The sequence below is a fragment of the Sciurus vulgaris genome (genome assembly GCF_902686455.1).
Source record: "Sciurus vulgaris genome assembly, chromosome: 3".
NCBI classification, from domain to species: Eukaryota; Metazoa; Chordata; class Mammalia; order Rodentia; family Sciuridae; genus Sciurus; species Sciurus vulgaris.
This window is the reverse complement of record NC_136463.1, coordinates 85,000,328-85,024,912: the sequence shown is the minus strand read 5'-3', so window position 1 is coordinate 85,024,912 and position 24,585 is coordinate 85,000,328.

Here is a 24,585-nt window from a genome sequence, read left to right as displayed (position 1 = left end):
TGTGGTTATTGAAAAGTTCACACTTGCTGCATATAAATACTTGATGCTGTTATGTTTTCCTCCAGCAGAAAAGCAATGAAGAAAAACTATACAATTTAATTTTACATTGAAGTAAAGGCTAATCACGGCAGCCTATAAAGTTATTCTCTGGAAAGTTGTTCTGTAAAACAAATGTTACTGATTTTAATTAGAGTACATGTATGCACAATTTCACATTTAATGCTGAAACGGGAAATTAAAGAATTCAATCTCATTGGTCTTAAGTCAATTCAGAATGAAAAACATCTTCTTACGCTGGAGTTTAAGCAATAAACACAGCTTTAAAGTTCAGTCTTTGAATTTTAAGCTAGTCATGTTTTTCCTTATGATTGGAAGAATCAGTTTTTAGCACAAGATACCTACTATATGAGTTTTTCTTTCTACCTGGAAAACAATGTGATTATGAAAACAACATTTTGAGAGAGTCAAACCTAAAGCCAATAGAGGAAAAAAATGAAACTCTTCAGAGATTTTCTTTGTAAAGATGTTATGAGTAATTTCAATTTCTCAATAGCTCTATCTTCTCATCTGTAATGCACAGTGCATTTATGATAATTCCTTTTTTCTCTTTGATAGCCTCTGCAGAAATCAGTCCTGCTTAGCTTTCACCAGCAATGGATTGGGTTACCTAGGAGACTTGCTAGTATTCAAAAGAAATAAAATAGAATAGAAATAGAATAGAAATAAATATAATTAAAAGTTAGCTAAGTATTCCAATGGTCAGGTCTCTCACATGGGGTATATGTTGGATGAATGGCTCTATTAAGAAACAGAAGAAAACTAAAGCCACTCTTTACACAGGAACATTTAATTACTCTTAGGTAGCCCGTAGAAGAAAGGGCACACTTCCCCCAAACTGATACCAGTTCGTCTGTTATTCACAAACCTCATCTATTTCTCTGTGAGGTTTGTATCCCTTGGTTGACAGACAGCAACTACTGACTGGGCAAAAGGTCAGGAGGGCTGTAGTGGAGGATAGCTTCAGGAGTTTTTATTCTATGTTTCCAGAGCACAAGTTGAGCACAGAACACAGGTTTTATAGCAATCTTTCTCTGAAGACTGTGGAATGGGAACCTCCAAGATGAATGGGTAAATAATGAAGGTATCTGTAGGATTGGAAATGAAACTGAGTTTGGAAACCATTTGTCAAGTAGTCAATAGGTCTATTCAAATGAAAGATCTAAGATAAATTAAAAACTGTCCCTCAAATCTCTAGCCTGCCCTCTCTTATTCATGGAAGGCCATGTTAATTGACCACACAACTACTTATCACTGATGGCAAATGCTATGGTATACCCCTCTGTTGCAACCCTGGCAATGCCTACTAGCCAAGAGAGTTGAAACTCAGTCATAAATAAAGCAAAGCAATTAAAATTGGAGGCTCACAGCCCATGTATTTATAACCCACGAATCCTTTCATCTAAGGGGCCGTGCTGCTTATGGTTGAAAATCCAAACTTTGGAGCCACACTTTTTTCCCCACATCTCATCGCTATCACTGTGACTTTGCCATAATTGTATCTTTGTGCCTAAAACAAGGCAAAATAATCAATCTTCTGGTGTGAAAGCTGAACAAACCTACAACTGTGCCTTTCACATAGGAAAGGCAAACTACAGAATAGGTGCAGAGCAGATGACCTTCTCTAGTCTTAGACAGAAATGAACTCTCAAAATGAAAAATATTGCCAAATGAGCGCTTCATTATCCTCCTCTGTTCCAACCTCTGCTTTCACTAATTTAATTTTCACATACAATCCCTAACATGACTTGAGGTTTTTCTTAGATGACATGATATTTGGTTCTGTGGTTAGACTGCAGTACCTAGTTATTTAATCTAATCTAGGTGCTTTTGCAAGGGTATATTATAGATGTGGTTAACATCTGTAATCAATTAACAGATAAGGAAGAAAAAGCTTGAGCCTGGTTTGCACATGGTTCTGCAAAATACACAGGCACCATCTGAATGTGAACAGCTTAAGCAGTACATCCAGATGTTCAAATTGCTCAAAAAGAGAAATGGTCAAACAATGCATGTGTATGGATTCATGAGCTGTGAAAAGCAATTTGGATGGCCAGGTTCAGAAAAGAAACACAATGCATAAATTGGTGACAAAGAGGTCTCAAGAAGATGAATGTGGATAGGACTCTCTAAATGACCAAAAGACATGAAGGTATCTGACCAAATTATTTACAAAACTATCCTCCACCAGCACCACACAGTCTTGAAATACAGTAGAATGTGTTCTCCTGCTTTATTTTAAAAACATCAACAAAAGAAAAAAAATGTATTAGCTATTCTACTTCCTTTTCATTTCCATGGAAACTCTAATCTTCTACATAACAAATTTTTTACTCAGATTTTGATAGGAAGAGTGTCAAACTTCCTATCAATTTGGAAGAAACTGAAGTTTTGCAGTATTTTTATTTATTTAGATCTGATGCCTTTAATCAGTTTTGTAGTTTTGCACCTTTAGATCCCATACATACTTTGTTAGATTCAGACCTAAGCATTTCATTTTATTTCCGTTCTTCTGTAAAAGGTATTTTTAAATTTCCCAGTCTGATTGTTGATTACTGGTATGTAAAAAAGCAATTGAATTTTTTAAAAACTGAATATGATCTTGCTATAATCCTGCAGGATCCAGTTACAGTTGCTATTAATTCCTAGAAGGTTTAATCTTTTTTATTCTTTGGGATTGCCATGTAGACAATAATGTCCTCTATGAAAAAAGACAATCATATCTTCCTTACCCACATTCATAATGTATGTTTTCTTCTCTTGTCTTATTGCATCATCTAGGATAATGCTGAATAATAGGAGTGGTGAAAGAGACCATCCCTTCTTGTTCTAGAACTTAGAGGAAAGTGTTCAATTCACAATAAGTATGACTTTAGGTATAGGTTCTTTGTATGTGTTCCCTGTTATCTTGAGAAGGTTGCCCTCTGTAGTTTTCTGAGAGTTTTTGTTTCTTTGTTCTAATTATGAGCAGGCTTTCAGCTTTTCCTCAAGTACTTTTTCTTCATTGACGTAATTTTTTTTTTCTTTAGCCTGTTGGTGTGATGAATTACAACTACTAATTTTTGTGAACCAGCCTTGCAATGCCTCGAAAAGATCCCACATGATTTGGGTATAGAACTCTTTTTATACACTATCAGGTTCAATTTTTTTGAAGATTTTTACATCTATGTTCGTGACACATACTTGTCTAGAGTTTTCTCATGATGTCTTTGTCTAGTTTTGATAAATAGGGTAAGGCTGGCCACACAAAATGAATTAGTAAGCATTCCCTTTGCTCCTTTTCTCAATAAGAGATTATGAAGAACTGATGTCATTTCTCCCTAAAATGTTTTGAAATTAGCATTGGAAATTTCTGTTCCCGGTAATCTCTTCTTTTGAAGGTTATTAATTCCTTACTCAAAATAGCTAATAAATATAGGACTTTTCAGATGACCTAGTTTTCCTTGTTTGAATTTTATGGCTAATTATTGATATCAGTAGAATAATGAGTACCAAGTTTGCACCTGTTTACTATTTTTGTTTGTTCTGTTTCTTCTTCCCCTCATCCTCTATTAATTTCTGCCTTATCTGGTTACAATTGGTCATTTTTTATGGTTGCATTTAATTACTTTTTGAATCGAATTGTGCAATTCAATTTTGTTTCTGTTTTTAAAAGTTTAATTTGTTTACCTAGAGTAGCTAATTTTTAACTTAAATCCATCTTCAGATAACACAATGATGCCTTCCATGCAGCCTAGATACCTGGTAGGAAACAGTCCCATTCCTCTCCCCATCGGGTTGTCCTTCATTTCACTTAAGCATATGCTATAATAACCAATACATACAGCAATACTATTATTACCTTAAACAGTTATCTTTTAGATCAAACACTAGGAAAATTTTTTTTTAATTATTTTATCCTAACTTATTCCTTCTCTGATACTTTCCCTGGTTTGTAGGCCTTGTTTTCTACCCTGTATCATTTTTCTTCTGCCTGAAGCATTTCCACTAATATTTCTTGCAAATCAGTTCTGGTGATGATGAAGTCTTTAGGGATGTGTGAGAGAGAGAGAGAAAGAAGAAAGGGAGAGGGAGAATGCTAGATAACTTTGTTGTCTTTACTTTTTAAGAATAATTTTCCTGAATAAAGAAGTATAATTTTTTGCGTGTGTGTTATTTGTGTTCGTCTAGTATTTATACTGCTGCTTTGAGAATTTTGGATCTGTGGTTTAATGTCTATAATTAATTTTGTAAAGTTCTTGATCATTATTAACTCAAGTATTTCTTCTGCTTGATATTCCCTTTCCCCAAATGGTATTTTTTTTATCTTTAAAAAAATCATTTTATTTGTCCTATTTAGTTATACATGATAGCAGAATGCATTTGAATTAATTGTACACAAATGGAATACAACTTTTCATTTCTCTGGCTGTACATGATGCAGAGTCACACACCATACATGCAATCATACATGCATACAGGGTAATGATGTTGGTCTCATTACACCGTCTTCCCCCCTTCTTCCCCCTCATTCCTCTCTGCCCAATCCAAAGCTCTTATTTGTGTGTTACACTTCTTGAAACTCTCCCACAGGTCTTGGTAAATTCCCCTGAAACTATTTTCAAGATCACTAATTCTGGTCTCTGGTATGTCCAGGGTACTCAAGAGCTTATCAGTACAATTATTTATATTTCAGCTTTTAAATTTTTTCAATCATTGATTCTTTCTCAGAAATTCTTTCTCTCTGCTTCCATTACCTAAATGTTTTTACAGGTTGTCTGCTTTTTTAAAATTAAGACTCTCAACATATTCATCAAAATTTCCTTGCCTGGTCACTTGAAAGTTTGCAATTTTTTTTAGTTTAGTTTTGATAGTGGCTCTCTTCACACTGTGATTTTGTTCTGTTTTTATTTTTGATGTGTGACATGCAATTTTTTGTTAAAATTTAGACACTGAATTGGATAATTTAAAATGAAGTAAATAGACTTCAGTATGAGTATGTATGAAAATCTGGCTTGAAGTTGAGCTGTGTTTACTGTTTTGTGACTCCAAGTGCTAGAAGTTTTAAATTCTTCTGATATTTTTACTTTTATCTCTGCCATTGACTTTGTTTTTTTTTTTTTTTTCCCCTCTCTACCATTGACTTTGGACTTCAAAGAACTTGACCTCAGTGAGCTATAACCACCTAATACTGGAACCCTACTGAGGGGAAGATAATACATGTATGAGTGAGGGTGGGACACTTCTATAATTTTATGCATACATTTTGGTCTTTCAGGGGGCCTGCGACCCAGAATTGTGATCTTCACCAGAGTTTCTCTAATAGGAGAGTGCCCGTTACCCTCACTGTACTGTGGTTTGGTAAGACAGGAATTCTAGAGGGGATCTGAGTGGGTGGAATGCCCTTCCCCATCGGGAAATGTTATGAAGAATTCTCCTGGCATTTAAAAAAATAACCTGTAATGGTTAATTTGAATTGTCAACTTGATCAGATTAAGAGAGGACTATGATTAAGAGGCTTCTGAGTGTGTCAATGAGGGCATGTCTAGAAATGATTATACTGTAGGATAGTGAACTGAAGTGGAGACCTTCCCTAAATGCACCACCCAATAGAATAGTGGCTTAGATGGAATAAAAGTTGGAAGAACAAAGAAGCAGATGCAGATGCAAGCTCTACTGTTTATGAACAGGTTCTTGATTGCTGCTTTGATGGTCGGAGGATATCGGACTCTTGCTTCTTCAGTCTTCCAAAGTGGACCTTGCCAGTGAATTTCCAGGTAGTTTCCAGGAGCACTGGTCTTGGACTAGGGTAGCACCGTTGATCCTTCTTTTTCTGGGGCTTCCGCCTCTTAGATGTGCAGCTACTGGATCTTCCAGCGCTCCAGCTTCAGACAGTCATTGTGGACTATCCAGCTTCTGGTTGTGTAAGCCAATCTAAAAATCCCCCTTTTATAATCATACTTCCTGTTGATTCTGTTCATCTAGAGCATCCTGACTAATTTGCAACCATTTTCTCCTTTTCCCTCTCAGAACCAGGCAAGTAACTTTCTCAGATATTCACCATGAGAACCTACTGGGGTTCACAGATTAAAAACCCACAGATGTATTAAAGTCCCTAAGATTACAGCTTGTGCAGTTTCTCATTGTCCCTAGACCACGCTCAGGCTCCAGCATTTAATCAAAATTACGATTTAAGTCCTTCTGTTAGAGGCTTTTTTCCCAGGTACATGAGTGCTGACTGTCCTTCTCTGGATGCACTTCTTTCTCCTGATTTGGGTTTGCTCAGAAACCTCAATTCTCCCATCTAAGGAAAGTCATTAATTTCTGATTGTTTCTGCCCTTTTTAACATTGGTTATAATAAGATTTTTGTATGTTGGAGCCAAAACTGGAATTCTCCTAGTTTTCCTTTTAGATCAGTAAATGAATGACACTACTATGCAAAATGTTAACACTTTCTAAAACTAGTAAGAGCTGTTGCTACCTTTATATTTGGAGGGACAAGAGAAAGAGAAGCTCTCAGAGAAAAAGTTTTATAGCGAATCATCTCTTGACAGGCGTCATGATATTCCAAGGAGAATGAAGCCAAGTGATGCAACACAGCAAGGAAGCTGGTAAATAAAAACTCAGGTGTCATCCATTTCTTTGTTCTGGTCTACGGGGACTCCCCATTGACCACCTCACAGGCAGATGGCAGGCTGGAGAAGATCAGAGGTAGGATCTTGCCACAGGAAAGCATGGGCTTTGTTTTTACTGTTAGTACCAATGCTAGTTGATAACACTGCTAGCAATCCTCCAGGAGCAGAGGAAGGTGGAAACAGTACCAGGGAAGAAAAACCTGGCTACTCTGGGGAAATTTCCAGAAAAAAAAATCTGAATTTAAGAGTACTCATTTATGTCTAGTAAATTTTCATAGCTTTTAAGTAGAGATAAATGAATCAGAAAAGGTATGGAGTTGGGGGAGAAGGAGAACCACCATTGGAACAGAAACATTCCCGATTTCTTCTACTTGTAGGCTCTTTCTCGTCTACTTACAATGCACTCATGTAATCTGACCTGCTGTACCTTTTATTTGTTCTCTGTAGTGTGTAGTTCAGGTTCCATTTTTTGTTTTAACTTTTTTTCCCCATAAAAATTAGTCTCTGAATTCTTGAAGCATGTTTTGATTCTCCCACGTTTCTAATACATTCCATCAGGTGTTGTTGCACTTTAAGTTGATTTTTTTCATTCATTTATAGATTACAAATTATTAGCTTATCAGAATTAAAACATGGAAAAATGAATACTCATAATACATTTATAAATATAAGTAAGAATTTCCTGTGGTAGAAAATAAAATTGCCAAAATAAATAATGACCAATTCTCAAAAGGGTAGGCCAGGTGTGCTGAACTAAGGAGTTATTTTTTTCTGAATTCTCTTAAATGCTTTTGAAATAAGTAACTGAATGTATTCTAACTAATTTTACACCTAATCCTACCTAATAGGTTATAGAGTAATCGAAACTAGGTTATTTTATCCTAATCTTTAAATTCCACAAAACACTCCTGAATGTTGGTTAATCAGTGTTATGTTAATTCGTTTCTATGTGAAAAGAAAACTGAAGCTTGGAAAGCTAAATAGGTTGTTCCTGGTGCTATGACGAGAGAGTGCCACAAATTCTATCCTTATTCCGAGTCCAGATTTTCATACTACAACACAGTGCAATTTCCCCTTTGTTTTTATATATCTTTTCTCTGTTCATATTCCTGGTATCAACTAATATAATTTCACAGTACAATGCTTAACACCTGCTTTCTGCTAGACTGTGAATATTAGTATATTTTCTCTGCCAAATGAGATACAAGTGATTAAGAAAAGTTACAGAAATAAGCTTTCTGTATAAAAGGAGCAAAGCATCAGTTCTTTCTGTTTACATTCAACAGAGTTATGAAACATTTCATCTAGCTACATATTTATGAAAGAAGAGACCATATAAGTTAACCCTCCCCTCAAAAAATGAGCAATAAAGATCGGAATGGTGCTTGAAAATCTAGAGGAAGAATAAATTTAAAATAAGCAAAATAATGTTGAATACTGCTTAGATATTTTGTATCTGGAACTTTTGTAATTTTGCTTTCTGAAGTATAATTTGAATACTTTGATCAAGAGGTTTCCTGTTCAAGGTGCATTAGTATCTCAGTGATCTTTTCATAATGCCTCTAAACCAAAAGAAATGAGTCTTATTTAGGTCCAAAAAACTTACATATTTATATCTTAACAAATTAGCAGCCATTTGATTAAAGGCATTTGATTAAAAATACATTTGAAATAAATGACCACATTTAAACCCTACCACTTAACAGAGGTGTGCATGCGCCTGTGTAATCACTGCACGACTTCTCAAACTTCCCCGTCAGCTTGGCCACACCACTTTCATTTCCTGTTTGACAGCACCAACAAAACCTTGGCTTTGAAAAGATACGATATAATTGAAGTATATGCAGTACAATTGAATGTGACTGGATTGCTCAGAGCTTGAGTTCACTCAGTGTCATCAAATATATAGCATCACTATGCTTTTCATGAAAATTTAAAATATCCTTTAGTACTCCCGAGAGCACACCATGGTGCCCTGGGGAATCCTGTTACATATTTGGGAAGCATAGGTTGGGATTATTGCTTTGCTTCCTGTAGAAACAAAGCCAATTTGTTTTTCTCAAATTCCCTAGAGGTTAGGAATAGCTTCTAAAGTACTAAATCCATAAATTTGACATTCATGCATAATTTTCCCATGTGGAGAACAACCTTGATTACCAGGTGATAAAGTACAGATGTCCCCAGGCCAGAACTATGGAGAAATAAATGCTTCCTGTTTTATGTTCTGTCAGTAACTCACTGAATATTTGGGGAAAACCATTGATGTTTCTTACACCTCAAAGTTATTCATTGGCAAAATGGAGAAAATGATTCCTGCTGCCCACCAAAATAATCTTAGTGTTAAAAGGAAAAATGCTTGTGAATGTACATTAGATAAAAGGATATATGGGTGAAATATTTTGCCCCCAAATTGCAAATCAATATAAATGAGTTATAAATTGATAACAGATCCACTTAAGGAATACATTTCCATTGTGGTTTCCTTATCCAGATTATCAAGAGGAAAATTTTGTTGTATCATAATAAAACATCTATCTTACTCCTATCCTTGCTCAATTTCCCTATACAACTTTAGAACTAATTTTAGTTACCCATTTTAAATTATAGATTCTATATATAAATACATATTCATTGTAATATTTAAAATCCAGATGAATAAACTCTTTCCTATTCATTTACAATATTATCCGCATGAATGATAACCATTGTTAGCAACATAATGTACATATTTCTGAATATTTTGATGCACTAAAATGACAAATGCACATTTAAATATACATGGTCATTTCATTTTTTTATATAAAACTATTTGATTGTAGGCATTGAACTGTTCCCCCCCTCCCCACATTTAACCATGTTAGAGAAATCATTTCACGTCAGTAGATACAGACTTACTTCAATCATTTATCACTTACCTGATACTCTGCTGTGTTTTGGGCTATCTTTCATTTGTCTCTCCAGACCCCACCTCTCTCTGCTCCTCTCCACCTTGCTCTGTGCTCCTGGAAACTGAGCTGAAAGGACTGCATGGAACTCTCAAGCTCTAGCACCTATCTTGCCCTCTGACTTCTAGTTGTGTTTAGCCAGTGGAGTAGGAGCCACTGGCAGGAGATCCTGAAAGAAGAAAGAAAAAATGAGAAGGGGCATTTATTCCCCAGCTTCCTTCATTCTTCTTCCCTGGTAGTTCACCTAGCGTAGGTCTCACTTTTCATCAGGTAGCTCTCCACACACCGCTGTCACAAGTTGCTGATTAAGCCGAGGGATACTGGGAGTTTCCGTTGTTATTAACAACAGGGTATGCCATCATTCATGTTGCCTTTTATGAATTCGCATACATATCAGTGCAAACAATGCTTTCATGAAAATATTTTCATGAAAATATAGCTCTTTCACTTGAGTGTGCCACCTGTTTTCATCAAAGTTCTTGATCGCTTACTATACCTTTAAGCTTTACTTTTACATTCAAAGTGTTTTCTTTTTAAAGATTATTTTTAGTTGTAGATGGACACAATACCTTGATTTTACTTATTACTTTCTATGTGGTGCTGAGAATCGAACCCAGTGCCTCACACATGCCAGGCAAGTGCTCTACCACTGAGCCACATCCCCAGTCCCTCATAGTATTTTCAATGTTAGTTATTTCATAAAAAGCTACCATGAGCATCTTTAGATATCCTTGTATTTGTACACTGTGAGTACTCCTTTATAAACAGTATTCTTTTAGGAATCATAGCTAAAAGGATATTTTGGGGTCAAAAGTAGCTTTGATTTAAATATTGGTACATGATGATAAAATCCTTTCCAGAAAGGGAGAGCCAACTTATTCTTTCTTCAAAAGCAAAAAAGAGTACGTATATTTTTCTCCCCTGTAACCATCAATGAATTTTTTTTATAAACATGGCTTAAGATATATAAAACATTACCATTTATATTGTTGTAACTTGTGTTTTACTGATTACTAATAAGAATCAAGTTTGTGCAAAATGTTAATTAGCAATTTATGCTTCCTTTCTTCGTGGTTAATTAACTTCTTTGCCTTTATCACGGGTGGAGGAAATGGCAGTTGGAGGGAGATGAGAAACACATGGAGCAGAACTGAGAGGTTCTGGCCAAGACCCACCATCCCCCAGACCAGTCAGCTGGGGTCAGTCAGGAGCTGACTGCAGATCCTCAGCAGCCTACTTCCCATCGACAGTGGCCCAGATCAACAGATCCTCCTAGTGCTGCATGAGAAACCACCAATATAGATTACTGCTTTAAACCCTAATATAGGAGTGTTTGCTAGGTAGGAATAAATCACTGATACAATCACTGAAACCGCTTTTTCAAAAATACTTTTCTTACTCTGATTTAAGATTGGGAGTTTTCCCAACCTTAAACATATCATTTCTCAAGCCATGACTGTTTTACTTTCCTGACACCTCATACGACCAGGTCTGGAGAGGAACCAGGAATTCTCTTGGTCTTCTCTTTTCTTTCAAAACACACGGCTCTAATAATGTTCCTTTCTCATCCTTAGTGACATCAGATATAAAAATTATGTCATCCTCCTTCCTGCGAACATCCGCAGGTGCTTGGAGTTCTTCTCCCACCCCTGAACATTTTCTCTCCCAGTGTGCTGCCAACATTACACCTTCACCACCCAGGATCATTTAAATATCGATCTAGATAACTCACCCAGCAGTCATAGTACAATACAACACAAGCCTTCTGCGATCCCAATTTCATGCATGCTACTTTCTAATTACAACCTTTTTGCTAACAGTTTACATTGTTTATAGTCCCACCCCCAATAACCAGAACCTAAATTTGTCTATCTTCTCATTTCTCATTGTTCCTCCCTTTGTCTTTCTGTACTGGAGTTTTGTGATGAACATTTATAATCAATCTCTTTCATTGTCTCCAACTTCCTTGGCAACACCATGACCTGGTTCTCTTGCTTTGCTTCCTTTGTACCTGTAAAACCATGGAAAGTTGAGGTAGAAAACACTCTGGTGCTTGTTTGGGCATTTAGAATCGTGTTTATTGATTCTTGCATATACCTATTGCTACTCAACCATGTCTTCTCTTTTCTGTTCTCTGTTCCTACATTCTTCTACCTTGTCCTCTTTTTGTGAATCTAGAGCTTCTGCCACTCTTAGTTGATGATCTCACTTCCTGCTTCACTGAAGAAAAGTTGTAGTGGTCTAAAGGGAGCCTCCAGAGGCTGCTGCCAAAATTTCAAGCAAGTTATAGAACTTGTTACAATACACACAAACACACATCACATACATATCTGTATATGCACATAACACATATATGTATATGTGTATGTATATATATGATTTTTTTTTTGTTCACTACAAATAAACTGTTCACACTTTCATCAAAGACAACACCTTCAGTTGTCTGGCAGATTCTGTTCTAATTTCCTGGAGTTCATAACTCCATTCATTTTCACCTCTCTTGCATTTATTATTTTCAGGCATGTGTATGATCTTTAACATCTCAGTTAAAACCTATAGCTTTTTTTTTACCAGAAAACAAACCATAAGAGGCAAATCTGCTGCTCAAGTTTCTTCCCTTTATACAAATTTGTTTATTTTTTTACCTTTATAAGAAAGTTCAAAAGATTTGACTGAACTCATTTATTTTAATAGTTTTCTGTATGATCCCTTAAACCCATTCCTGGCAGGCTTATTGTTCCTATCACTCTGCCAACATTTTTCTTTCTTTTTTTTTTTTTTTTTTTTTTTTGGTACTGGGAAATTGGGGCATTTAGTCACTGAGTCATATCCACATCCCTCTTTTTTAAATTTTTAATTTTGAGACAGGGCCTTGCTTAGTTGGTGAGACTGGTTTTGAACTTGAGATCTTCCTGCCTCAAACTTCTAAGCTGCTGGGATTACAGGTGTGCACCATCACATCCAGTTTTCTAACTACACTTTTCTTTTTTCCTTTTTACAGACTGCATTTTGATTCATCAGACACAAATGGGGTATATTCATTTCTTTTCTATGGTTGTGCATGATGTAGATGCATACCATTCGTAATCATACATGTACATAGGGTAACGATGTTTGTCTCATTCCACCATTTTTCATACCCTGCCTTCCTCTCATTTCCCTCTACATAATCTGAAGTTCCTCCATTCTTCTCTCAACCCCCACCCTCCACCCCCATTGTATATCATCATCCACTTATCAGGGAAAACATATGACCTTTGGCTTTTTGGGATTGGCTTATCTCACTTAGCATGATATTCTCCAATTCCATTCATAATGTTCCCTTAATTAGTAACTAGGACTGTCACTTATTAATTTTCTTTGCTTCATTTCTCTGCAATGTTTGCCCCTCCCGTCCTTAGAACACATTTTTTTTTTATTGTAAACAAATGGGATACATGTTGTTTCTCTGTCTGTACATGGAGTCAAGGCATACCATTTGTGTAATCATAAATTTACATAGGGTAATGTTGTTTGATTCATTCTGTTATTTTTTTACTTCCCCCCCACCCCTCCCAGCCCTCTTTTCCCTCTATACAGTCCTTCCTTCCTCCATTCTTGCCCCCCTCCTTAACACTAACCCTAAACCTAACCCTAAGGCTAACTCCTCCCACCCCCCCATTATATGTCATCATCTGCTTATCAGCGAGATCATTCATCCTTTGGTTTTTTGAGATTGGCTTATCTCACTTAGCATGATATTCTCCAATTTCATACATTTGCCTGCAAATGCCATAATTTTATCATTCTTTATGGCTGAGTAATATTCCATTGTATATATATATGCCACAGTTTTTTTATCCATTCATCAATTGAAGGACATCTAGGTTGGTTCCACAATTTGGCTATGGTGAATTGAGTAGCAATGAACATTGATGTGGCTGTATCTCTGTAGTATGCTGATTTTAAGTCCTTTGGGTGTAGGCCAAGGAGTGGGATAGCTGGGTCAAATGGTGGTTCCATTCCAAGTTTTCTAAGGAATCTCCACACTGCTTTCCAGAGTGGCTGCACTAATTTGCAGCCCCACCAGCAATGTATGAGTGTACCTTTTTCCCCACATCCTCGCCAACACCTGTTGTTAGAACACATTTTTAACTTGTATTCCAGATGATCTCCTGATTTTCTTGTTTATTCTGACCTTTCATTTTTCTTTTTATTATTTTCTTTCCTATACTGCTCTAAAAATACTGGAATTCCCAGGGGTTCAATCATTGAATTTATCTATCTATCTATCTATCTATCTATCTATCTATCTATCTATCTATCTATCTATCTATTTTACTTACAAGGACACAATCAACAAATATTATTCAGCCACACATTTTTAATGAAGTTTCTACATTGGAGACTTTAAAATTTGTATATCCTTGCTGGAATTTGACCCTAATCACAGACTTTTATAACCAACTTTTCACTTGATATCTATACTTGGTTATCTTTTTTTTCTTAAATTTTTTTTTAGTTGTAAATGAACACAATATCTTTATTTACTTTTATGTGGTGTTGAGGATGGAACCCAGTCCCTCATGCATGCGAGGCAAGTGCTCCACCACTGAGCTACAATCCCAGCCCTATACTTGGTTTTCTAACAGGCAACTGGAACTGCTACAAGTTCATCTCCTCAACTAACAGGTCAGTAACACCACCACCGTTCTTCCTACCATAATCATGATTCATAATCATAATCATAATTCATAATCGTGTGCAATTGTGTCTGTTTCCTGCTTTCTTTCTGGAAGCCAACAGATACTTGGTACAACATATATTTTCATTGTGATAGATTGGATGAACAAATATCTTCTGAAGAATTATGAACAATTAAAAAACATTCATTTGTCCTAAATTTATTCAATAAACGTTCCCTTTGCCCAAAAATTATTATACATACCTGTTTTTTACACATGTCAATATACCATTTTTCTTCTTCACAATAGCATGTTTTAGTTATTTTCTTAGATAGCTCTTTTAAATAGGAAAAGGAAAAAGAAAAAAAACTATTTTACAGCCCAATCTGAGACAAAGCATTTAAGTTGCTAAAGTTTAGATGTTCATTTGATTTGTGATTACTGAGATGTTTAGATTATTTCCTGACAACTTATTTTATGTTTTCTACTTTCACTGCTTTTCTAAAAAAATAATTATTATTCTTTTCTTTTGTTGAATTCATAGTTTTCTTTTTTTTCTTTAATGGTTTGAAAGTTTGACATCTCATTAATATTTTTCAAATGGTTCCGCTTGAAATTTTAACATTTGTATTTAAGCTTTGTTACCTCTATAAAATACCTTATGTTAATCATTTTCTTTGTATTTTTTTCCATATAAATCAAGGATCTTAGCACTTATTTTTATTTCCCTCCCACCTACTGGCATATTTTATATTAGTGGGTTCAAAAACCTATTCCACATTGAGATCATCAATAAAGTTATTTTAAGTTTAACTTGTCATTTTTTTCTTTAAAAGACACTTTTATTTAAGCCTAAGTATAAATTGTGCTGTTTTCATTGTTCTTCACTATATTTTGTGCAGTCTTTCTAGAATCATTGCTTCTGTTTTCAAAGTGTGTTCCCTCCCTAGTTATTCTTCCAGATTGGGGTGGGTGCATGAGAAATCCTGTGTTTGTGTATGCTTTAAATGTATTTATTTTGTTGTCACAGTTGAATGTTAGTTTAACTAAATACAGAGTTCTTGTTCGATATCTTTACTTTAGAAGTAGAAAGGTATTCCTTCAGGTTTTTACCTAAGGTTGCTAATGAGAATTCAGATGTCTGCTTCTTGAAAGTTTAGCAGTTGCTTCCACTCCCACCCCACCCCAGGGAACTTCAAACAGTGGTGTTCTTTGACTTTTAAAATTCTATCCTGATAGCCGAAAGTATGGATCATTTGAAATTCATTCTTATTTTGTTTGACAAAAAAGTCTGAGGATTTATTACTTTAAAGAACTTCTAAAACATTTCTTTCCTACTTTTACCTACTCTTGTTACTTCTGTACATAAGTAATACTGGATGATGGAATTCAATTTATTCTGTGAGTTAAATTTTATTCTCCTCTTCACTCTTTCTCCTTCCATCCCTCCCTCCCTTTCTCCTAACCTTTCTCCCTCCCTGTTTTCCTTCAATCACTGCCCTGCCATCCCCAAACACAGGACACTGTGTGTGATGTACTCTGTGTAATTCCTTGTTTAATCTCGGGGCTCACTAATTGACTGCATTGAGATAGGTCCTTTTAGCTCACATGCTGATATACTATCCCACGCATCTTTGAGTTTTGTCACTTTTGTGTGAATATTGGGCAAGTACTACCACTGAGCTACACCCCCAACTTTGGTTTATTTTTCAACTTTCATATCTTCCACTTCAGGAATGTCCACTCGGATCTTTTCATACCAATATATACTTCAATGTTGCTATAATATTTAACTTGATCATATATTTTGTTCTGAACAACACAAAGTTAATTTATATCATTTTATTGTCTTATCCCATTTGTGCATAGCCCATTCATCAAACCAGGTGATAATAATTCAAAATACTTCATGCTTTTTTTTTTTTTTTTTACATTTTATTAAATTTTTTATTTTTGTTGATAGAAGATATGCATAAGAATCCATTGCATCAAAAGCAAGGGCCTATTCTCTTTCCTGACTTTCTCCATTTTTACTTCTAAATGTAAGTCTCCCTTGCCAGACCTCTAACTATGGGAATCTTTTTTTTTCTTCTTCACTGAACTTCTCAGTCTCTGAGATCTCTCATTTGTTTTAATCTTCAGTTTCCAACACTTTCAAGTAATTTGGGTGATGAAAGAATTGGAATAATTGATTACAAATAACATTGCAGTGCAAGCAATAGAGGTCAGTAATATTGAATTCTCATTTGTTCAAAGAGAATTTAATTTTCTTTCATAGTTACATGTTGACAACAATTTGTTTTTCCAGAAATAGTTAGTGGCACAATATAACTCAGAATTAAATATCATCTTTGGAGAAAATATAGAGGCTTATGGTCTCTAAGGAAAAAAAACTATTATGGAGTAGTAATGTTTATAAAACTGCCCCATCCAGATAGCATATTACTTATTAATAGAAACTGCTAGACAAATAATGATGGATGTAGCAATTTATGTCACTAAAACAACCATTGTGAACTGAACAAATGGAATCAGATGATGAACAATAATTTCAAATGGAGATAACCTAGAATCAACACATCTTTTTAGTGGTGCCTGTTACAGAGTGTCAAAGACTTACTGGACTCACAAATAAGAATCAAAATAGTTGCATTCACCAATTTATGTAACAAACAGTTACATGAGAAATCACAGTGAGAGTCAGTTTTGCAATAATTTTGTGCCTATCAAATGACCAGGCACAATTCCAATAGCCAATTTAAATCTAATAGTTTAAGATAAGAAAAAGTGTAAAATTGCAAAGTTGAATTACAACAGAAGGAAAAACAAATTCCCCGGGATAGTCATAAGAAATTTGTTTGTAATTTTCCCTTTAGGAACCTAGAGCACATATTTTAAAAGTATGTATATGTGTGTATGTATCTGTATATCTATATACACACATATGGGCATACACATATATATGCACATATATATATATATATACATATATATGCCTACATATAGTTCTTATAAAGTAAAAAATCCATATTCTATTCTTGTTAGGCAATGACCTTATATTTTCACTCAAAGTAAATCAAAACATTACTGAGATTATCAGTTATAAAATACAAATTAAATTCTATTCCATTTTTATTAAAATTTATATGTAGAAAGTAGTTTATGGACCTGTGAATAGAAGACATGGTCAAAGATGTCCAACAGCATAAGACGTAGCACTCATAACAAAGACACAAAAGATGAAATAATAACGTATTCCTGTGGTGTTGGCCGTAACCAAAGGTGAAAATGTATAAAAATGGACAGCAATGTGCAAGGCCCAGTTCAATACCCAGCAGAGAAAAAAATAAATACATAGTAAATACAAACTCTGAGAGAAAGAAAATATCAGCCTTCCCTTGAAGTTTCATATAGGTATAATGAAGTGAAAGGGAACCTACAGAGAGAAACACATGTCCATAATCTCCTCTCTGTAATTCTGAATCACAGTGTTTGAGAAATATTTGTGTTTTGTTTTTTTCTGGGTTTTTTTTGTGTTTTTAGTTTTGGCTTTTAAAAATTTTTTTCGCCTACTTGGCAGATAAGTCTGATTCAAGCTAAGGCAACCAGAATTCTATGTGTCTAACTCAGTGTGTTTATTCATAGGTTCTTCAGAAGAAAAGTCAATGTTGTCCTGTATCCCCTAGAATTGGTACTTGTATATTGTTATGTTGTAATTCTGAGAAAATTTGAAATCTGAATCTTGTCCTGTTCTATGTGTTTTAAGAAGGTATCATGGATCCAAAAAAGAACTTCAAAAAATTAATTTTCTACTTATTAGGCAATAGATTTATCTTTGTACTCAAAGTGAACTAAAAGATTAGGTCCCGAGATTCACTGTCATTTTATAAAATTGAGTAGTCAATGAGAGGGGCAAGTCAAAGTAGAAATTGCTTTACCATACAATAAATACAAGAATTCTTGATATTGTGAAGTTATTTGTTCTTCATTTGTATTTCCACTTCAAGCTGGACACAGTGGAGGACACCTATAATTCCAGGGACTCAGAAGGTGGAGGCAGGAGAATTGCAAATTCAAAGCCAGTCTCAGCACTGGGGATATAACTCAGTGGTTGTGTCCCTTGGTTCAATCCCTTCTACCAAAAAAAAAAAAAAAAAAACTCCAATTCAGAAGGTCCTATCCTGTTCAATATAATCATATATGTCTTATTAAACTTTTGTGTGTTTGGAAGTATTTTGAAAGCATGACTAGTGTTAATTTATGTGTCTTTAATAGTGAACAATTTCTTCCTTTGGGGTGGATATAAATTGAGGAAACTGCTAAAATATATTTAGATGACATTTCAATGAAAAAGGAAAGTTATAAATGTAGGTCATATTAATTTGAGTTTAAAAAAGAGCTAAGAAAATGAAAGCTGTCTGATTTTTACATTATTTAGTGTTTCAAATGTTTTTCAGTATGGATTATAACACAGGAAAGAGTTTTCAAAACCTTTAGTCATTAAGTACTGAATTTTCTCTAGATTCCTATCAAAGAGAGTCATTATTTGCTAGCTTTCATATATGTATTTTTTTAAAAAAATCATTCCTCTAATTTGAAAGTAAAATTCTGCATTTTCTAATGTGAAATAAGAAGACCCAACTCATTGATATTTTGTTTCTTTTTATTTGGATAATGAATATTTGCTAATAAGTCTTCTTCATGGTAAGCCCTAAAACTCCATACAACAAAAACATGTGGTTGTGAAATTAGCACTCTGCTTTTAGTATATACACAATTATAGGTACTTATGTTTATGTATGTGTGAACTGACTGATACCAGTATGTTCATTCAACAATTATTGGGTTCTTTTGGTAAATGTCAATAGGCCCCAAAGATGAACATGTGTGATTGCTTATCTGCTCTCCTAAAACTAAGTAAAGGTTATAAGGAAAGGAATTTTTTTTTTCTTTTTTTTTTTTATTGTAAACAAATGGGATACATGTTGTTTCTCGGTTTGTACATGGCGTAAAGGCATACCATTTGTGTAATCATAAATTTACATAGGGTAATGTTGTTTGATTCATTCTGTTATTTTTTCCCTTCCCCCTACCCCTCCCACTCCTCTTTTCCCTCTATACAGTCCTTCCTTCCTCCATTCTTGCCCCCCTCCCTAACCCTAACTCTAACCCTAACACTAACCCTTCCCTCCCCCCATTATGTGTCATCATCCACTTATTAGCGATATCATTCGACCTCTGTTTTTTTGTGATTGGCTTAACTCACTTAGCATGATATTCTCCAATTTCATACATTTGCCTGCAGATGCCATAATTTTATCATTCTTTATGGCTGAGTAATATTCCATTGTATATATATACCACAGTTTCTTTATCCACTCATCAATTGAAGGACATCTAGGTTGGCTCCACATCTGGCTATTGTGAATTGAGCAGCTATGAACATTGATGTGGCTGTATCCCTGTAGTATGCTGATTTTAAGTCCTTTGGGTGTAGGCCAAGGAGTGGGATAGCTGGGTCAAATGGCGGTTCCATTCCAAGTTTTCTAAGGAATCTCCACACTGCTTTCCAGAGTGGCTGCACTAATTTGCAGCCCCACCAGCAATATATGAGTGTACCTTTTTCCCCACATCCTCACCAACAACTGTTGTTGCTTGTATTCTTGATAATCGCCATTCTAATTGGGGTGAGATGGAATCTTAGGGTGGTTTTGATATGCATTTCTCTTATTACTAGAGATGTTGAACATTTTTCCATATGATTGTTGATTGCTTGTAGATCTTCCTCTGTGAAGTGTCTATTCATTTCCTTAGCCCATTTGTTGATTGGATTATTTGCATTCTTGGTGTAGAGTTTTTTGAGTTCTTTATAGATTCTGGAGATTAGTGCTCTATCTGAAGTATGATTGGCAAATATTTTCTCTCACTCTGTAGGCTCTTACTTCGCATTGATGATAGTTTCCTTTGCTGAGAGAAAGCTTTTTAGTTTGAATCAATCCCAGTTATTGATTCTTGCTTTTATTTCTGGTGCTCTGGGAGTCCTGTTGAGGAAGTCTGGTCCTAAGCTGACGTGTGGAAGATCTGGACCTACTTTTTCTTCTATAATTTGCAGGCTCTCTGGTCTAATTCCGAGGTCCTTAATCCATTTTGAGCTTAGTTTTGTGCATGGTGAGAGCTATGGGTTTAGTTTCATTCTATTGCATGTGGATTTCCAATTCTCCCAGCACCATTTGTTGAAGAGGCTATCTTTTCTCCATTGCATATTTTTGGCCCCTTTGTCTAGTATGAGAAAGTTGTATTTATTTGGGTTTGTGTCCATGTCCTCTATTCTGTACCACTGATCTACCTTTCTATTTTGGTACGAATACCATGCAGTTTTGGTTACTATTGCTTTGTAATAGAGCTGAAGATCTGGTATTGCGATACCCCCTGTTTCACTCTTCCTGCTAAGGACTGCTTTAGCTATTCTGGGTTTCTTATTCTTCCAGACGAATTTCATAATTGCTTGCTCTATTTCTGTAAGGTACTTCATTGAGATTTTAATTGGAATTGCATTGAATCTGTATAGCACTTTAGGTAGTATGGCCATTTTGACAACATTAATTCTTCCTATCCAAGAATATGGGAGATCTTTCCATCTTCTAAGGTTTTCTTTAATTTCTTTCTTTAGTGTACTGGAGTTCTCATTGTAGAGGTCTTTCACCTCTTTTGTGAGATTGATTCCCAAGTATTTTATTTTTTTCGAGGCTATTGTGAATGGGGTAGTTTTCCTGATTATTCTTTCCAAAGATTCATCACATATGTATAAAAATGCATTAGATTTATGTGCATTGATCTTATATCCCACTACTTTACTGAATTCACTTATGAGTTCTAAAAGTTTTCTGGTGGAATTTCCTGGTTCCTCTAAGTATATAATCATATCATCAGCAAATAGGGATAGTTTGAGTTCTTCTTTTCCTATTCGTATCCCTTTAATTTCTTTGGTCTGTCTAATTGCTCTGGCTAGAGTTTCAAGGACGATATTGAATAGAAGTGGTGAAAGAGGGAATCCCTGCCTTGTTCCAGTTTTTAGGGGGAATGCTTTCAGTTTTTCACCATTTAGAATGACATTAGCTTTGGGCTTAGCATAGATGGCCTTTACAATGTTAAGGAATGATCCCACTATCCCTATTTTTTCTAGTGTTTTGAGCATGAAGGGATGCTGTATTTTATCAAATGCTTTTTCTGCATCTATTGAAATAATCATGTGATTCTTGACTTTAAGTCTATTGATATGGTGAATTACATTTATTGATTTCCTGATGTTGAACCAACCTTGCATCCCTGGGATGAAACCCACTTGATCATGGTGCACTATTTTTCAAATATGTTTTTGTATGTGATTTGCTAAAATTTTGTTGAGAATTTTTGCGTCGATGTTCATTAAGGATATTGGTCTAAAATTTTCTTTCCTTGATGTGTCTCTGTCTGGTTTAGGTATCAGTGTGATATTGGCTTCATAGAATGAGTTTGGGAGGGTTCCCTCCACTTCTATTTTATGGAATAATTTGAGAAGTATTGGAATGAGCTCTTCTTTAAAGGTTTTGTAGAACTCGGCTGAGAACCCATCTGGTCCCGGACTTTTCTTTGTTGGTAAGCTTTTGATGACCTCTTCTATTTCAGTACTTGAAATTGGTCTATTTAAATTGTGTATGTCCTCCTCGTTCAATTTAGGCAATTCATATGTCTCTAGAAACCTGTTGATGTCTTTGAAATTTTCTATTTTGTTGGAGTATAGATTTTCAAAATAGCTTCTAATTATGTTTTGTATTTCAATCTTGTCTGTTGTGATATTTCCTTGCTCATTCCGAATTTTAGTGATTTGAGTTTTCTCTCGTCTTCTCTTTGTTAGTGTGGCTAAGGGTTTATCAATTTTGTTTATTTTTTCAAAGAACCAACTATATATTTTGTCAATTTTTTGTATTGTTTCTTTTGTTTCAATTTCATTGATTTCAGCTCTGAGTTTAACTATTTCCTGTCTTCTACTACTTTTGGTGCTGGTCTGTTCTTCTTTTTCTAGGGCTTTGAGCTGTAGTGTTAGGTCATTTATTTGTTGAGTTTTACTTCTTTTATTAAATGCGCTCCATGAAATAAATTCCCTCTAAGTACTGCTTTCATAGTGTCCCAGAGATTTTGATATGATGTGTCTTTGTTCTCATTTACCACTAAGAATTTTTAGATTTCCTTCCTAATACCTTCTGTTATCCATTCATCATATAACAGCATATTGTTTAATCTCCAGGTGTTTGAATAGTTTTTTACTCTTTCATTTATTTGTAACTTCAATCCATTATGATCTGATAGAATACAAGGTAGTGTCTCTATCCTCTTGTATTTGCTAACATTAGCTTTGTGGCATAATATATTGTCTATTTTAGAGAAGGATCCTTGTGCTGCTGAGAAGAAAGTGTATTCGCTCTTCGTTGGATGGTATATTCTATAAATGTCTGTTAAGTCTAAATTATTGATTGTGTTATTGAGATCTATGGTTTCTTTGTTCAATTTTTGTCTGGAAGATCAGTCCAGTGGTGACAGAGGCGTGTTAAAATCACCTAGTATTATTGTGTTATGGTCTATTTGGTTTCTGAAATTGAGAAGGATTTGTTTGACATACATGTATGAGCCACTGTTTGGGGCATAGATGTTTATGATTGTTATATCTTGCTGATTTATGCTTCCCTTAAGCAGTATGAAATGTCCTTCTTTATCCCTTCTGACTAACTTTGGCTTGAAGTCCACACTATCTGAAATGAGGATGGATACTCCAGCTTTTTTGCTGAGTCCATGTGCATGGTATGTTTTTCCCCATCCTTTCACCTTTAGTCTATGGGTATCTTTTTCTATGAGGTGAGTCTCTTGCAGGCAACATATTGTTGGATCTTTCTTTTTAATCCAATATGCCAGTCTATGTCTTTTGATTGATGAATTCAGGCCATTAACATTCAGGATTATTATTGACATATGATTTGGTTTCCCCGTCATTTGGTTCATTTTTTAAATTTTATTTATTTATTTATTTATTTATTTGACACGACTTGGTTCCTCCTTTATTTGACAATTCCTTTAGGATAATTCCTCCCTTTGCTGATTTGTTTCTTTGTTTTTCATCTCTTCCTCATGGAATATATTGCTGAGAATGTTCTGTAATGCTGGCTTTCTTTTTGTAAATTCTTTCAGCTTTTGTTTATCATGGAAGGATTTTATTTCATCGTCAAATTTGAAGGTAAGTTTTGCTGGGTATAAGATTCTTGGTTGGCATCCATTTTCTTTCAGGGCTTGAAAAATGTTGTTCCAGGCCCTTCTAGCTTTTAGGGTCTGGATTGAAAAATCTGCTGATATCCGTATTGGTTTCCCCCTGAATGTAATTTGGTTCTTTTCTCTCACAGCCTTTAAAATTCTGTCTTTATTTTGTATGTTAGGTATTTTCATTATAATGTGCCTTGGTGTGGGTCTTTTGTAATTTTGTGTATTTGGAGTCCTATAAGCCTCTTGAACTTGATTTTCCATTTCATTCTTCAGATTTGGGAAATTTTCTGATATTATTTCGTTGAATAGATTGTTCATTCCTTTGGTTTGTTTCTCTAAGCCTTCCTCAATCCCAATAATTCTTAAATTTGGCCTTTTCATGATATCCCATAGTTCTTGGAGATTCTGTTCATGATTTCTTACCATCTTCTCTGTTTGTTCAACTTTGTTTTCAAGGTTAAGCATTTTGTCTTCAATGTCTGAGGTTCTGTCTTCCAGGTGTTCTATCCTATTGGATATGCTTTCTATGGAGTTCTTAATTTGGTTTATTGTTTCCTTCATTTCTAGGATTTCTGTTTGCTTTTTTTCAATATCTCTAACTCTTTATTGAAATGATCTTTTGCTTCCTGTATTTGCTCTTTTAACTGTCGATTGGTGCGATCATTCAGTGCCTGCATTTGCTCTTTCATCTCATCATTTGCTTCCCTGATCATTTTAATTATGTACATTCTGAACTCCTTTTCTGTCATTTCTTCTGCCAAGCTGTCATTGGGTTTTATTTGTGTAACATCTAGATTTGTTTGGGGCATATTCTTCCCTTGTTTTCTCATGTTATTCAGGTATCAGTGGACCGATGAGATATTGCAGATTTCCTCTATTGACTTACAATGTCCCTGAAGATTTCTAGTATATCCCCTCTTAGCCTTCAGTAGGCTGAAGTCTTGGAGGAAGTTGATAGTGCAGTGTTCCACAAGGAAGCTGCCTCTCTAGGGGTGGTGGCCTTCAGGTGGGGTATA